The sequence below is a fragment of the Gopherus evgoodei genome, chromosome 1 (assembly GCF_007399415.2).
Source record: "Gopherus evgoodei ecotype Sinaloan lineage chromosome 1, rGopEvg1_v1.p, whole genome shotgun sequence".
Taxonomy (NCBI): Eukaryota; Metazoa; Chordata; order Testudines; family Testudinidae; genus Gopherus; species Gopherus evgoodei.
This window is the reverse complement of record NC_044322.1, coordinates 10,345,358-10,351,342: the sequence shown is the minus strand read 5'-3', so window position 1 is coordinate 10,351,342 and position 5,985 is coordinate 10,345,358.

Below are 5,985 nucleotides of genomic sequence, written 5' to 3'. Positions count from 1 at the left end.
CCCCTGCACACACCCCTGCCTATGCTGCTGTCCCGCAACCCCCAATCGCTGCACCCCCTCCCGCCCGCTCCTCTGCATGCGGCTCCTCGCCTCCGCCCCCTCCAGCGCACGAGCGTGAGCCGGCCGCCTCCTGGCTGCACCCGCTGAATGGCAGCCCCGCTTCCCGCCCCGGGGAGCGTCTCAAAAGTGCCCGGCCTCGCTAGGCGCGCCCAGCTCCCGGCCGCACCAGCCAGGCGAGCTTTTGCCCCCAGGGAACGTCCGCAGCGTGCGGCGTTGCTGCACCCGGGCCGAAGGCACTGCCCGCCTTCCCCTTCAGGCTGTTATTAGTTTGGGAAGCGCGAGGAGGGGGGCAGGGATCTCAGCAGATGGCTGCACACGAGAGAACATCTGGGAGCGAAGGAGGCGGAGGCAGCTGGGTCTGACTTGTGCAGCTTTTGCTCTCGCAGCGCAGTACAAAGTGGAGGTGCAGAAAATCCCTTTGCCTGTGACAGCGTTTCTCTTCTTCTTGGAAAATCTGAAGGGGGTTAGCTAGGCCAGACCTTGGTCCTGTTCCTTCCCATCACACCCGTTCCTACATCCCCGGGGGGGGGCACGGTCTGATTTCAGTGGTGTCACCCCCAGTTTACCCAGAGAGCAGAATTGAGTCCTAGCTCAGTGAGTGTCCAATCCTGCACAGCACCCAGTATTTGCTACCATTGGCTTCAATAGGCTCCCTCACAACATAAGCAGTAGGCTTTCTCCAACAGCATTTGCAGCAGCACTCCCTAAAGTATTAACCTAGTTCTAGCAGCAAAGAATCCTGTGGCACCTTATAGACTAACAGACGTTTTGGAGCATGAGCTTTCGTGGGTGAATACCCACTTCCTCAGATGCATGTTCTAGTTCTAGTTACTGTAGTATCTAGGGACCCGGCCCTGCTCAGGGACAGGGGTATGATCAGATGGAGTTCATTGCAAGGCAGGGGTAGCATGTACCTAGCAATTCCTACCCCTCACTTATGTACCATAACATTTAGGTTTGATCCGGCATGACTGTTGCATTCAGTACCGTCACTAACTGCAGTGGAAGTTTTGGGTGCACAAAGACATTGAGGCTGAGTCCTTAAAATATTATAAACCGGCATAAAATAGGAAATAAGTAAAATACTAAGAAATAAACATAGGGCCTGATTCTATCCATCCTAAGGTTTGCAGAATCAGACCCACCAACTATAAATTTTCTCATGGCCAGGGAAGTAAAGGATCACATCTATGCATTAGGATCATTCTCTAGGCTGTACTAAGTATTATAGCAGCAACCAGAGATCTCCACCAAGATCAAGGCCCCAGGGTGCAAGTGATCTATCTACTTACATTAACACAACAAGTTAAGTGGCAGAGCTGGGGCCAAAACCCAAAGGCCCCCTGGTTCACTAGATCACAGAGCCAGGTAGCATTAGGGGGTAGCCAGCTTTCAGGTGGCAAGAACAACTGCTTCTCCAACAATATGAAGAACAATATGTTGGCACGCTGTCACCGCAGCCCACCCAGAAAAGAAGTCAGGGTAGTATCAGATGAATCATGGTGTTTGTTTAAATTTGAATCCACCTTGCTTCCGTTATGCATCCCACAATGCACAGCAAGAAAAGTCCCAGGATGCACACTGCTCTGCAGTGAAGCCAAGGACCATGGGATACCCTCCGCGAAGACCATGTGCTTAGTATGCAGCAAGCCACTGCCAGAGTAAAAGAGTGAACACCTGTCCTGTGTGCATGCTGTTAGTGTGGCTACGTATTGCGCGTAACTGGATGCACATCAAAAAGCTGCAGATTAAGCCCCTCATGTAGACAAACCCTTAGCTACTGTGTCACTGAGTGGGAAAAGACCTGCTTCTGCATTTCTTGCACACCCAACACTCCTGTTGCTTTTTTATAGGAGTGTTGGTGCACAAGGAATAAGAATCAGGCCCCTGCAACAGGGAAACAAATAGCAATAATGATTCCCATTCTGTTATCTCAGGTCATTTTGTTTAAACAATCAGGCTTCTGAATACATAAATTCCCTTGAAGAGTCCCAATCCCACAACCTTTAGTTCAAATAACAGTCCCTACTCACACAAATAGTCAACATGGATTTTAATATTAGTGAATGAATGGGCAGGATTGGGCCCAGAGTGGGATATTGCCTCGGTAGGCACCTATATTTTTCTAATCTTTTTGTGTGTAAGGAATTGGATGTGTCAGAGCTGGGGAGTTAGGAATATCAGTTATGCTCTTTTATATATTTAGGGTTTATTTTAAACATATGAAGAGAGGTGGCATGAAGGTTGAATTAGCATAGCTCAGAGGGTTGCAGGGGGAGCATTGACCTGCTAAACCCTAGGTTGTGAGCTCAATCCTTGAGGGAGCCACTTGGGGATATGGGGCAAAAATCTGTCTGGGGATTGGTCCTGCTTTGAGAAGGGGGTTGGACTAGATGACCTCCTGATGTTCCTTTCAACCTAATATTCTATGGCTGTATCACTCACAAGTAAAGGCAGGGAGCCAGAAATAGTTAGGCAGATCACTACACAGAATAGGAGAAAGGGGGGCACCAGGAAGCTAGTTATGGCTCCCTGGTTCTCCAGGCCAACCTTCACCAGCATCTCTAGCCTAAGGACTATGCTAACCAGCATTCCCCAAGGACTGGTAGAACACATGGCCATTTCAATGCCCACTTCTCACACCCTGTGCTAAGACGGGATGGTACAAGAGCTGGTTTTACATCACCTGAGACTTCTCTCATACTGGAGGGATTATCAACTGACCAGATCCAGCTGCTTTCTGGTTCTGTTATGCCAGAGCAGCATATCTGACCACAACCCTTTATGCCATTCCATCATGCATTCTATGTCTGGTACAGAAAAACTGATTTAAAAGTCACGAGGACTGTTTTTTGTCTCCTCCCTGAAAAGCCAGGTGTCTTACCTACCACCTATTTATAACCAATACATTAAAAATGACCTTGAACTGTCCTATACCTAAAAATGCCATGGACCAGATTCTCTGTTGCATGACTCCTTTTTTTTATGCTGACGTACTCTACTGACTTCAAAGGAGTCACTCCTGTGTGAAACTGGAGTGACAGTGAAGACTCTGACCTTGTCCTATATCTTGGGACCTTCCAGGACTAGAGTAAGTAGAGTGGTCCTCACTGGAGACAAACTATTGAGATTCAGGAGCAGATTTGTGAGATATCAAACTTTGATCTGTCGTTGGCCCAAATACAGGATATTGCCTGTGCTAGGCGTCCTGTAGGTAGTTTTGAGGGGAAATTCCACATTTTGCAGAAAGGAGACATTGGTTTAGCAGGTTGATTAAAAATAAAACAGTGGCTCTCTGAAGCTCTGTACACATTTGTAATGTTAGAAGTATTCCCATGGGACAATGCACGGGAGGTCGTCAAAGGTGGAATTTATTCCAAGGGCTTTGCAATGTATCACATAGATACCACCACATGTGTCATGTTAAGGTTACATTTTTAACCCTTCCAAAGTCAGGAAGTAGAAGAGTAAAGTGCTCAAAAGCAACCATACCTTTCTCACACTTGGTATAGGACAATTTTGGCCACCGATACATATATATAATGCCAACTGTGCATGCATTTTTGAGGGGATAATTAGGCCCCTTATGTACTGAATTTACATTTAGTAGCACTAGTAGTTTGGAACATTCCACATGTGCATTGTTAATGAGTGAAGTTTGATCCAAGACTCTTACCTTTTTATTTCTTGATTTATATCTTTGTCATTAAAGTAGATTTGTTTTTAACTTCCCTTTTTATGAAAAAAGACTAAAAAGAGCATTTAAACTTTCTTTTCTTGATTGATTTCTCCATGTACGGCCACAGTTAGAGAGCCAGAAACCACAATGCCACAATGGAATTCCACAGTGAATGTGTGGCACAACCCACACCTACTAACTTTAATCACACACCTTATTGGGCTTGCATTACACAACTTTCAACGAGCATGTTCCCTAATGGATCAGCAATGAAACAACCTTAACTGGGACAACTTTAAGTGAGGAGTTACTGTATCATGTGGCTCTGCCATAGTCCTGTAAACAGTAACATGCACTAGATTCTGAGCCCTTTGAAGAACCCACTGTAAAACTAGATTGACTCCACTGAGCTTATGGGGGAGAAGGATGGTGGTGTGATTAAGACAGTGAAATGGAATTTAAAAGTCTGGCCCAGATCCTCAGAGGTATTTAGGTGACTAAAGCCATGTCTACATTACAGCGTATGTCAGCTTAACTTATATAGCTCAGGGCTGTGAATAAACCTCCCCCTAGAGCCACATAAATTACACCTACAGAAGTGCTCACGTGCACAGCACTATGTCGGTGGGAGAGCTCATGCAGGTAGGTTTTTATGCCGATGGGAGAGTCTTCACCAGACGTGCTGCAGCGGGACAGCTTAGTGCAGTTGCAGCGCTACATGTGTAGACATGGCCTAAGTTCCATTCACTTCAATGGAGTTTTGAGGATCTGGGCCTCTGTACTCAACACTATGCTGTGTCACAGGCTTCCTGCGCAGCCGTGGGCAAGTGCCTTAATCTGGCTGTGATTCTTGTCTCCATTTAAAGGGGGTGATGATAAAATTGCCTTACCTGAAAGGGGTGTTGCGAATGTAAATTCACCAAGATTCTTGCACCTCTAGTTGTTATGATTCCATATAAGAAGAAGGTGCGAGCTAGCAGCTCTTGTGTACCCTCCCTTTTGCTTGTTGCTCACCTACTTACAGCAGAGACAACACCTCATAGTTAGGAGCTAGTGTGACGCTGAATGTCTGAGTGACGTCAACCACAGTGGTTAGGGCATGGCCCTGAAAGGAAGATCTAGCTAATGTGGTTAAGCTGCAGCTAACTCCAGCTAGCCTAGTGATGAGGTGTCAGCCAAAGCCTCCGGTATAGCGGCAGGAGCAGTACATGGGCATTGTGCTACCTAGCTGGAATTAAGTTCAGTCACCACTATTGTGAATCCCAAGCAGTAAAAAATCCCCAGAAGTGGCTTAAAAATCAACAACATAATCAGCCACCATCTTTCCCCCTTATTTCTCCCAAGCTTTCTTAGCGCACAGGAAGATCTTTCAATAGCTAATTTCCCCTGCAGTGTCAGTGACCAGGGTATGTGTAAGGGCTTGTCTACCTTTGTCACACTCCCAGATGCTTGCACAAAAATCATGCATTCACTGCAAAAAGAGGTGTGGTCTTAACTCAGGTTAGCAAACAGTGAAGATACAGCAACTCAGATTAGGAGTTTGAGGGACTCCTTTTGTGGAGTTGAGCTCAAGCTGCTAAACTCAGTTAAAACCAAGTCACTATGTCTTCACTCCTATTTTAAGAAGAGTTAAAACCACACCTTTTTTCCCCAGCAAAGACATAGCCAATCTAATCTAATCTAATCCAAGCACCCACCATCACATTACCTTGACACTGACTCAGCCTGAAGCTTTGAGGAATGCCTAAATGTTACACCACAGTTGCATTTTCTGCCCTGGCCACTCAAACTCAGTCTTATCTGACCAGCTAACGAGATCAGAACCCAGTCTTGTCAGCGCTCATCCATTTATCTTATTCATTATTCTTTGCATTACAGTAGCAATGTGGCCCATCCCAAACATTCAAAAAATCATGAGCCAGGTCTAAAAAAAAAAAAAAATCAAAAAAATCTTGATCTTTTAAAAAATAACAATTGTTGAATTCCTTTTTTAATATCCCTTCAGGTTTTTGAATCTACAGGGTGCCCCTGGGTTTTGCTTTCCAGTTTTCCTCTGCAACCATGAGAGTTAGAAACTTGTTTTTTGTTTAATGAGAGCTGAGGTTTTCATGATTCCTCGAGCAGGGCCCTCAAGAAAAATACCAACAGTCATGAGAGTTGGCAATACTGCATTAGTCTGGAAACCCTAAAAGGGATCATAGCCCTGTTATACCTACACATTGTAAGAGACAATCCCTGCCCTAAAG